General features: G+C 37.8%; 1 long non-coding RNA gene across 6 annotated transcripts in view; it reads left to right on the forward strand.

The window, feature by feature from the left end:
• Positions 1–631: 631 nt before the first annotated feature.
• The window catches only part of LOC134288283 (uncharacterized), a 585,889-nt gene continuing 574,511 nt past the window's right edge, over positions 632–12,009 (forward strand). For all 6 annotated transcript variants that reach the window (XR_009997877.1, XR_009997881.1, XR_009997878.1 and 3 more), the window contains exon 1: positions 632–1,863. This is a non-coding gene — a long non-coding RNA (uncharacterized LOC134288283). The remainder of the gene's footprint in view (positions 1,864–12,009) is intronic.

Consider the following 12,009-nt stretch of genomic DNA (forward strand, 5'->3'; position numbering starts at 1 on the left):
TTCCAAGACTGAAAGCCATAACATAAAAACATAAGATCAACAGTCGATTCCTCAAGAGAATAAAAAAAAACTGTAGGTCAACTGATAACTATTTTTGCTGATTGCCATTTTGATAGAAGGTTTAAGTTTATTACAAGTGCCCAAATTCATCATCCTCGGCAAAGTTTTGCTGAAAGTTTGCATGTTTGCTTCGGCCTCTATCCGTGATGCAAATGGTTGTCCCTTATCAATAAAAAAAAAAAAATCTACCAAACTGGCATCACAGTAGATTGTATAAGCGCAAGTATGCCAACAAGAAGCTTCCAACCGGCTTTTAAAGGAGCGTTTCATAAATAAACAAATCCTTGTGATCGGCAGACTAATGCTCCAGAGTGAGACCACCGTATCTTCGCAATGAGCTAGACTGGTGGTCAGACGCTATGGCGACGAGTGGAAAACCAGAGAAAGCTTTCGCTCCACCAGGGGGGGTTTCCCCCCATTTCCCGGTGAGAGAGCACCGAAGAGTGAGAGCGCGCGAGAGCATCAACCCGACCGACGAGTCCTGAGCTTTTGCCGAACCGGCGGACAACCGGGAACCGACCTCGCCGTCTCGTCGGATAGTCGGCTTAGCTTGGCTGGCTGGCGATTTTTTAAACAACTCCAAACTCAGACACGAGTAGACTTTTGAAGCCGGCAGATCAAATTTGCACGCGTTTCGTCTCTTCACGTGTGTGTTGTTTGTGTGTGAGGTGGTAGTTTTTATTGCCAAACCATTTCCTTCTCCATGTGAGCAACTGTGTGTGCGAGGAAATCGGTGGAAGGTGTTTTTATCGGGAAGCGAACCGACAGGCGAAAGGAAATCTCCACCACGCTGCGTTGCGGTTTGTGGGGAGGCGAAGGGAAACCGGATATCCCCGTGTCGGAAAATAGCCAGCGCGCTTGTTTTTTGCCCTGACCACCACCGATTAGAAGCGTTCGGGTGTGAAGAGTGAGATTTATGGGCAGGTTTTTTTTTTTCTGCGGAAACCAGTAGTCATCCAGTAAATTAGTGGAAATCTGTGAATGAAAAGTTATAAATTTTAAAGTTTTACACCCGGATCTTGCTAGACAGAGGAGAAGGCCATCTCCCGGTCACGTCATCGCGTACATGAGAAAAGTCCATAATCATCGCCAAAAACAGAAACTTCCATTTCGTACCCAGGGAAAGGTTCGAACGTGTGGAAAGTACAGTTTCGTGGGGGAAATACGTGCGAATTAAGTTTTATGCGTCCCGGTCGAACATGAGTGTTACGTTCCTTGCCGGGTTGGTGTGTATTGTTTAGTGCGAAAGAAACGAGCGCTCAAGTTGTTCAAAGGCTAATCTATATTAAATAAGCACAAGAGCCCCAGCATCATCCAACCAAGGGAGGCCAAATTTCGTGGAACCTGGCAGTGAGTGTTTTGCACGTAAAGGCCACCAATAAGCAATTCCGTGAGGTCGTGATTGTGTGTATGTGTGACCCAAAGTTCAGATTGTCCTGGCGGGATTGTTCCGAAAGAAGCTGCTAGCTAGTGACATCCACACATGTGTGCTCTGGTTGTTTTCGTAAAGTTTTCTCACGGAAAGTTGTTCAAAGTTCGACAGATAGCAAGAAAAGTAATTTAAGCAACTATTATTCCGCTGGGAATTGCCGATATCCAGACGCTGATTAGAAGGAGTGATGAAGTTTGTTTGTCGCTGCCAAGCGGCTGAAAATATCTAATAACCGAAAGGGAAAATCGGTGTCCGGTTCAGTGGATCAGTGCAGAAGCCAAAGTGCTCAACCGAGCTGGTTCACCAGTGGAAACGAGGCGAGCGAGAAGATTAAAGCCGTCGACGAGGGAATTTGGACGAGAGACTTTAAAGTAAGTTTTGATGCTGACGACATCGGATCGGCAGTTGTTGCCTTTGGAGGGGCCTTTTCGTCGGCACGTAAACAAGTGATTCCTTTTTCGATGTTTCGGCTTTTGCGGAAAGTTTTCCTTGTAATATGATTAAGGATGTTGAAACTTTTTCCACGCTGGTGATTTCGAATTGATGTCCGCCACAGGACTTTGGTGAATTTATTTTTAATTGGTTTTCGTGGATACACTGGAGAGCATTGTATTGTGATCAGTCAACTCTGGATGAATGATAGTAGGTTTCAATATTAATTACTTGTGAAACGTAAAAATCGCTTTGTAAGAACAGCACTTAGTGATGTTAGGGATGTTTTCACAAAAATGTTTATAAGAGACTAGACTAGATGCCCCGACAAACTTTGTATAGCCTTCGTTGGGGTGTTTGACAACTGTTGAAGTCAATACAGCCCAGCACTCTATATTGGTTCCATTTCGATTGTGTTAATTTTCTTCCACGTTCATAAAAAATCAGTACTTCAGTATCAATTTTCTTACTTTTTAGTGGATTTTTGTACCTGTGCCTGCTGATCATTACTGATGTTAATCAGTTAGCTTAAGAAAACTGTTTTACCAACCTCAAAAACAGTGTTATGTGTAACTTGTTGGAACTGAGACTGCAAGCTAAAGTTTGAGCGATTTTTTATTTATGATTTGTAGCATCAAGTTTTCAAAATTCTGCTGTTTGGAAAGTTTCCATAAATAGGAACAGTCATTAGTATGTTTTCTGTTCGGATGAGCCACTGCGACTAGTATTTAGATTTTTTGTGACATTACTCGTATCCTTAATGTTTAGTGCATCTCGTACTGCTCCATTGCCATTGAGAGGCAATAAAGCATCGATTTCTGTTCAGTTCTTGTTTTGGTAACTCAGAGGTTTAAGAAATCGAATGCGATGAGAAGGTCCCGTTTTCATAGAGATTTAAATCCCAGTAAAAGTGCACCCCTAACCAAACACAATCAATTTGATTTCTGAGAAAAAAAAAAAAACAAAACGGTGGTACTGATATTTATCCAAGCATCAGAACTCTAGCCCCATCCATGTATTGGGTCTAGTTTAGTCCCAGGATAGCTACCAAATTAGAGAATGTGTTCCGCAATAAGAATTCACGTACCGTAAACCGGGGTCAAATTGATCAGCAGGGTGAAATTGATCATTCGGGTACTACATTGTAATTCCATACTAGGAATTCTTAAGCGTTGTAATGATCCTAAACTTTTTACGTCATCTGGTTTGTAGATGTCTAGAGATGAGTGTAGGACTTTAATTTTTTAGAAAAAAAGTTAGATTTGCTTTATTTTTTAGGAATTTGCAATGTACTCATTTAGCTAAAATCATTGTTGCTAAACAATCGATTGCTAATAGGACTTCCCTGTCTGTGGAGAACACGAACAGACCACACGCGCTTAAAGATTTTCAACTGGCAAGAGCGTTTGCAAGAAAAACTATTCGTGATGCTAAGACAGACTCGTGGAAAAAGTTTTGTGAAAGTTTTACACCAAACACAAGCTCAAAAGAAATGTGGGAAAACTATGGAAGATTGTGCGGGAAAACTAAGAAAATTGACGTTACTTTGGTGATTGATGGAGAGCATATATCGGATCCAGTCGCTGTCGCCGATATTCTCGCTAACAAGTTTGAAGATAGTAGTACTGATCAGTTTGAAACTGAGTTAACTTCAAGTGACGATGATTTTGAAGAAACCCATTCTACTCAGGTGAGTGACTCGGATTCTCCACTGAACGAAGCTTTTTCGATGTCAGAGCTTATGGAAGCCATAAAAACGGCTAAGGGACAATCTGTTGGAAATGATTTGATTGGTTATCCCATGATCCAGAACCTGTCGATGAATGGTAAGTTGGAACTTCTTGATGCTTATAACAAGATCTGGGCAGAAGGGCGATTTCCTGAAGACTGGAAAAAGGCAATTGTTGTTCCTATTTCGAAAACAGAAACTGTTTATCGTGCAGCTGAAGGTTTTCGTCCAATATCATTACTCAGTTGCGTCGGCAAAGTTTATGAACGGATGGTTAATAGAAGACTAGTAAATTTTCTTGAAAGCGAAGGTTTTTTCCACCCAAATCAGCATGCATTTCGCTCTAGTAAAGGCACTGGAACCTACTTTGTTCAACTAAGAGAAATTATTGAGAATGCTTTACTAAATGACCAACATTGTGAAGTTGCCATTTTAGACATAAAAAAGGCATATGATCAGGCATGGCGGCCACACATAATGAAAAACATCAAACGCTTAAATGTCGGAAGCAATATGCAAGCCTGCATAGAGAATTTCCTTCGTGATCGTCATTTCCAGGTGACAGTTGGCAACCAAAAAAGTTCTACTCGAACGCAATTGAATGGGGTCCCACAGGGATCCGTGTTATCCGTAACCCTATTTTTAATTGCTATAAATGGTGTTTTCAGAGATACCAAAAAAAGTATTTTGTCTTATTTATGCCGACGATATTATATTAATTTCTGTTGGTAAATCGTACCGATGGGCAAGGCGCCGTATAGCTGGCGCCATTGAAAAAGTAAGTCGATGGCTTCATGAAGTACACTTTTCTGTGTCAGCTGAAAAATCTAAAATTATTCATATCTGTAATCGACGCCATCGATGGAAAGGTCAGAGAAAACCAATTAAAATTGATGGAACAGAAATCCCGGATGTTAAAACTGCGAAAATTCTTGGAGTATTTGTAGACAGTAAATGGAAATTTCAAAAACACTTCCGCGAAACTATCCGCAGTATGAAAACACGTATAAATCTCCTTAAAGCAATTTCCTACAGAGCAAATCGAATATCACTTGAACGAATCTTCGAAGCAGTATGTGTATCGAAACTTTTATATGGAGTGGAATTATTTGGAACTAAATGCATTAAACCGTATACTAAAGTGTATAACAAAGCTCTTAGGATTGTTACGGGAGCCTTCTGCACAACACCTGGATTTACCACCGCGATAGAAGCAGGAATTTTACCATTTGATAGTAGAGTATTTAAAACAATGATTCGGAGATATTGCAAATATGCTGAAAATCCTAATGTTACAACTGCAATCATAGAATCTGAGGTGAAACAAATGTACACTGCAATAACTAGCTCGACCTTGCCAGACATCGGAAAACTGCTTTGGATTGGCCGTCGTCCGTGGAACAAACCAGCCCCTACTGTAGACTGGTCTGTACGAGAGATGACTAAAAAGTCCGAAACACCAACTTCAAATCGCTTGAAAGCCCTATCCATCATCGAAGGAAAATATCGTAGCTATCATAAATTATACACGGACGGATCGAAAGCGGATGGCTTAGTGGGAATCGGAGTAAAAGGTCCTGATATGGTAGTATCTCATCAACTTCCGGAAGAATGCAGTGTTTTTTCTGCCGAAGCAGCGGCTCTATTGAAAGCCATAGATCTTGCTCATTTCTCGCCAACGGTAATATTTTCAGATTCAGCTAGTTGCTTAGCTGCCATTGAAAAGGGAAGTATTAAACATCCATTTTTGCAATTGATAGAAAAGAAAATGTCTAATAAACAAATTGTTCTCTGTTAGATCCCCAGTCAAGTTGGAATATCTGGCAACGAGGATGCTGATCGCGCCGCCAATTCGGGAAGAACAGGTACAGTTCTAACTACAACGGTTCCTGCTATGGATGCAAATTTGGAAAAGCCACCAACGGAAATGGGATTCTGAAAAGCATCATCTACTGAGAATTATAAAACCAACAGTTTATAAATGGAATGATCGTCTAAGAAGAGAAGAGCAAAGAATTCTATCTCGTTGTCGTTTGAATCACACACGTTTAACAAAACAGAGTCTCTTGGGCGAAAAAAATGTAACAAATTGTAAAAATTGTAAAACAGTTCTAGATATTAAACACATTGTAATCGATTGTCCAGATTTCCAAGATGCAAGAAAAAAGTTCAAATTAAGTCATAATTTTACTGTAGCGATGAGTAATAATAGAAGAGAAGAAAATAGGTTAATTTCATTTTTAAGAGACATAGAGCTGTATCATAAATTGTAACATGATTCAAAAACAGAGGTGAATGAACGGTTATGTTTAAAGCCTCTCTAATAAAATAAATAATAATAATAATAGGACTTCCCGTAAATTCTCTGTTTTAACATTTTTGTGGAGCCTTGGTTGAGAAGTTATGTAGCTAATCAGAACATGAAATAGTAAAAAATAGTTCATTTTATGATAAAACAGTCATTTATTGTGTTATAAATCACTTATTTCAAATGAAATTGCCTACCTTTAGGCGTTTAAGGGGAAATTTCAAAATTTAATTTTGGATGCAAAGTATTAAATTCACTAGGGGGTGATACACAAATTATGTCACGCAAAAATTGACCTTTTTCAAACCCCCCCCCCCCCCCCCTTAGTCACACTTTTTGTATGGGACCTCAATATTTTTTGTAAGGGTTGTCACACTCTGTAAAACCCCCCTCCCCCCCCTAAAAGTGTGACGTATTTTGTGTGCGGCCCCTAGTTGTAAGATTTTAAACGCGTTATTCGGTTTTAGAAGAGCAAAATTTAGCAGAAAAGGAAATTTTCCTTTCCAACCGATGCTTAATTGTATACTGATCAATTTCGCCCAAAAGTGGCATTTCCAATTTTTGATTTTTGGAGTTATTTAACTTAAAGTTTAAATTTGTTGAACAAAATTCTGTCACGTGGTTCCATGGAGATCCACTGGGTACTGATTCTACAGAAAATCTTTTGGCAATATTTGGAATTTAACTAATGTTATCCGCAAAAGTTGTTTTAAAGTGATCAATTTGACCCCGGATTACGGTAAGTCCTTGAATTACCAGTACTTAACAGTCCTTAAGAGGTTAGTACTTAAATAGATACGTGAAGCATGCATGCTTTCTTAACATCAAGTGTAGTCTCGGGTAGGCAAAGTCAAAGTAAGGTTCACCGAGGCAAGTTGAAACGGGTGGGGTAAGATGAAACAGCGGGTTAGCATGATGTTTTTTAACGATGGTAAACAATTTGATTGCCATAACACATAGCTTTTGATTCAAACAATCTTTTAGCGAAGGATAAATTTCCAAATTGTATTGAAATCTATTTTAAAACTTCGTGTTTCATCTTGCCCTACCCGTTTCAACTTGCCCCGGTGTACCTTATTTAACTATCAGCATGAAATCCAATCTTAAAAACTGTCACCAGGGGATTTTTTTATTACCGCACGGGTTTGGGCCGAAGGTTCTCAGATTTTCATGAAACTTTTTCCACATGCAGGGCTCATGGTTATATGAACAAAAAAAAATCAGGGTCGCCTATTTTCCCGGAAAACTCACGTGGTTTTTTTGTTTTTCCCTGACACTACTTACTTTGAAAAATCATAACTCAAGAACGAAGCATCGTAGAAACAAAGTTTTTTTAGAAAAGAAAGAAAAGTCGGAAAAACTAGGCTCGAGTTCGCGGAAAATATTTTTGAAAAAGTGATTTTATAAACTTTTATCGCTGAAATTTTTGAAATGCACTTTTTTTTTCTTTCCTGAGTTATGGATAAATTTTGTGAAAAATTATCATGTAAGCCTGTAATATGTCATATTATATTATAAAATTGGTTTCTACGATGCTTCTTTCTTGAGTTATGATTATTTAAAGTAAGTAGTGTCAGGGGGAAACAAATAAAAACAACCTGAGTTTTTCGGGAACATAAGCGACCCTGAATTTTTCTCATTTTTTTATTCATAGAAAGGGTGTCCTGACTGAAATTGCACCACGGAAAATAGTTAATAACTTTTGATTGCATGCATCAAAATGGCTGATTTTTCAACCAGCAACAATTTATTTCGTGTAGATGATGCCATCAAAATCATCAGAATCGATTCATATTGACGGAGATATCTCCGGAGCGAGAAACATAGATTTTGGGAATAGATTTTGGGAATGCACCAAAGCCGTTTTCCCATACAAACTAGTCAATTTTAGATTGCATATCTCAGATATTTCTCAAACGATTGTTCTCATTTTGCTGTAACGAACTACAAAACATTTCAATTTTCTAAAACCATTGATAAAGTTCAAAGATAACTTTTGATGATGATTTTCTGAAGAGAACAACATGATTTGACTTCAGTATTTTTTGCTATGATATGTTTTGTCTTGGTGCATTTTTATTGTCAAAATTCAATCTATCTGTAACTTTTGCATCAACGGTTATCTTTCAACTTTTTCAATAGTTTTTGAAAATTGAAATATTTTGTAGTTCGTTACAGAAAAATGGGAACAATAGTTTAAGAAGTAACTGAGATATGACAATCTAAAGTTGACTAGTATGTATGGGAAAACGACTTTGGTGCATTTTTATTGTCCGATACTGTACTGAACCGATTACAATGATTTTTTTTTTCTGTAGGTGGTGTATGTAAATGGAAGTATTGTATTAAAATTTCATTAGATTTGGTCAAACAGATAGAAAATTGTGGCCGTATATTTAGCCAAAATTCGCAATATGCAAAATTGTTTTAATGTATTGTGACTAGGGTGGCCCACACTTATATGAAAAACAAAAATTTCGAAAAATGGCAAATCTTGCCTCCTAAATCAGTTGCTCTGGACTCCCAGAAGCTACGTTCAAAATTTGAGCGAAATCAGTTGAGCCTAAGAGGGCGCTCAAAACGCATGAAGTTTGTATGGGAAAACTTGGCCAAATGTATGCAGAAATTTTAAGTTTTCGAATTTTACCGCTAGGTGGCGCTGTAAGCGTTCAATAAATAAACCCTTTTGTATTATGGTAGGTGACTATATGCCAAAAAGCTTTGTCGAAGACCGCGAAGTAATCCGACGGCTGTGAAAAAAGTTATACTCTAGGCAAAGTGAGGCAAAGCATTGAGATTTCATTATTGATAAATTATTCCTTTACATGTATTGAAAAAACAACAATAAAGTTTATCCTCACTTTACCTAGGGTATAACTTTTTTCACGGACGTTAAATCGCTTTGCGGTCTTCGACCAAATCGTTTGGCATATAGTCACCTACAATAATACCTGAGGGTTTGATGATTGAACGCTTACAGCGCCACCTAGCTGCAAAATTCGAAAACTTAAAATTTCTGCATACATTTGGCCAAGTTCTCCCATACAAACTTCAAGCGTTTTGAGCGCCCTCTTAGGCTCAACTGATTTTTTTTTCAAATTTTGAACGTAGCTTCTGGGAGTCCAAAACAACTGATTTAGGAGGTAAGACTTGGCAATTTTCGAATTTTTTGTTTTTCATTTAAGTGTGGGCCACCTTAATTGTGTCACTCACAGTTTTCTAAGTTTGAAAATGTTAAGCCAAACTGGCTCAAAATTTGATTCAAAACATGTTATTAGATTAGGTTAACACTGTCAAGTTTTATTGAGAATCGCAGCAGTATTGACAGTTTTATAATTGAAATAGTGCAAACGGACCTTAAAATTGTTTAGAAGTGCCTAAAATGCACTCTGAGGCAGTTTGAATTTTTAATTTTATAAAAATAAGTACTCAACCGATTTTGATGAAAATTTCCTCACCTAACATTTATTATGTTGAAAACTTATAGTCAAATTTTCAGACGTTTTGACACAGTAACGGTGAAGTTATAGCCTTAACCATTTTCAGAATGAGTGTACAAGATCCTAAGAATCTAATATTCTCGCGTAGGAGACATCTCCGTCAATAATTAACCGAATTTGATGAAATTTGTATGGCATCATCTACACACAATATACTGTTTCTGGTTCAAAAATTAGCAATTTTGATGCATGCAATCAAAAGTTATGCACTATTTTACGTGGTGCAATTTGGGTCGGCACACCCTTTATTCATGAGCCCCGCCTGTGGAAAAAGTTTCATGAAAGTCTGAGACCCTTCGGCCCAATTTGTATAATAAAAAAAAAATCCCACCAGTAACAAGGACTGTGTAAATACCATGAATCCTTAATACCAAAACACATAACCCCAGCTTGTCAAACCGGATTTTTATCATTTTGTCAGGAAAATGATATAACCGACTGAATTTGAATTTAATTGAATTAAACCATAGAATGGCGACATCTCATCAGCTACTTCGCATTATATCTTATCTTTATAAGAACAAACATCCGTCTGTCTGTCCGATTGGTGAAAAAATTTTTATGTGTAAGTTTTTGAGGTAGGTTATTTCTTCCTTATGTTCTAGCAACTTTGACGACGACTGTTTGGTAGACTTTTTGGGTAATTTTTGTGTCGTTTCAGTCTTTTAGGGGATCAAAAACAACCATATGTTTTCTATTTTCAACGTTTCGATCCTTATTGGATCTTCTTCAGGGAACCTATAATTTTATTGGACGTTCACATTGGTTTTTAACATGTTATGCAACACTTTTGTTGTTTTTTGAAAAATTTTAACTGTCATTCCTTGTTATTGTTTTTTTTTTCACGGCTTTTCAGGCTCGAAAGAAGTTGATCATCAATATTAATTTCTATTCCCGATCAGATCAACCTAGATAGCCGAGAAGTGGCGGTAGCAGTTCCCTCAACTGGCTAAGAATATCACTACGGATTGCCTGTTCCGGTGTTAAAAGTCCATCAAACAAACGACCATGGTGTCAAGCGTACCGTACCTAGGAATGGATGGCTAGGGGGGTCTAATAAAAACCTAACCGTAAACGGTGCCTGTGGAGTACCAGGGCACCATCCACAGTATTTTGCCTTAAATGTGTTAAACGGTGCAATGACGCAGTGGACCTTATTTTAGTAAGTAGGTGAATAAAATTTGTTCCTATTACTGAGTTCATTACTAGAGACATTGTTGCGATTAAAATAGAGGTCCCAATAATCCAGGGAAAAACAGAGGTATGCATTGCTTCTGCATATTTGCCAGGAGAAGTTGATAATGTGCCGCCATCTGTGGTCGTAAGTTTTTTTTTAATAATTACAAAAAAAAATAAACGCCCAATTTGTAATAGGGTGCGATACAAATGCCCATCATACCATATGGAGCAGTACAGATATTAATAAAAGAGGTGCGGATCTCCTGAATTACAATTCGTCTAGTAACGTAGACATATGAGATAAGGGGATTGTCCAACTTTAATATATGCTATTCGACAGGAAGTTTTAGGTCTTACGCTTCGCAGTTATCTGCTATCACTATCAGATAAGATTGTGGATTGGCATGTTTCTGATAAAGAATCATTGTCAGATCATAAACATATCAGGTTCGATTAGGGGTCGTCCATAAATGACGTAGCTTTTTGGGGGGGAGGGGGGTGTTTGTGATTTTGTGACGAAGTGTGACGATAGGGGGGTAGGGGTTTGTGATATGCTACGTAGCTTTCTACTAGGCCTATAGAAAAAAAAATATTTCATAATTAATAAACTTTTTACTTGCATTAAGTATTATTATCCAGTAAATAAAAAAAATGCATGATTTTTTTTCTATTTACCGGCTTCATTTCATAAGACATGCAGCTATCGGCTATCTGAGAAAGTGGTTTTGAAATCCTGCGCAAAGAATAATATATTGTGTTTGCAGACAAAAATCAATTTCGCTGAAATGCTTCTCAAGACCAATAGTTTGCTGCTTGATATAGAGGGCACTGCACGCCGCAAAGGTTACAAAGGAAAATTTTTCTAAGCTTTTGGCATTACGGCAAGATTCCAAGAGTTCCTTATATAGTTTCTACAGGACTTCCTCGAAGAATTCATCCAACAATTTCTTAAGGAACTCCTCTAGCAACTTTGTAAGGAATTTCTCATTGTGTTCTTCATAGGTTTCCCAAACACGAGAAGGGTAACATTTCCACAGGTAATCCCAGAAAAAGAAAACTTCTGGAAACATTTAAAAAGGATCTGGAGGAATCTCCGAAGGAATCCTTGAAGGAACTTCCAGAAGAATTTCAGAAGGAACTCCTGGAACAATCATGAAAGGAAATAGAGAAATTTCAAAAGAAATTCCGTGAGGAGTACCTGGTGCAATTTAGATGAAGCTTTCGTAGAAACCTTGATTAAACTTCTGTAAGAATCTTAGATGGAGATATTTGAAGATTGTCAGAAGGAACTCCTGGTTCAATTTCTGAAGAAAGCACGGAAGAAATAATTGAAAGAATCCCGTAAGGAATTTCTGAAGCAATCCCGAAA

This window comes from Aedes albopictus, chromosome 2 (genome assembly GCF_035046485.1).
Source record: "Aedes albopictus strain Foshan chromosome 2, AalbF5, whole genome shotgun sequence".
NCBI lineage: Eukaryota > Metazoa > Arthropoda > Insecta > Diptera > Culicidae > Aedes > Aedes albopictus.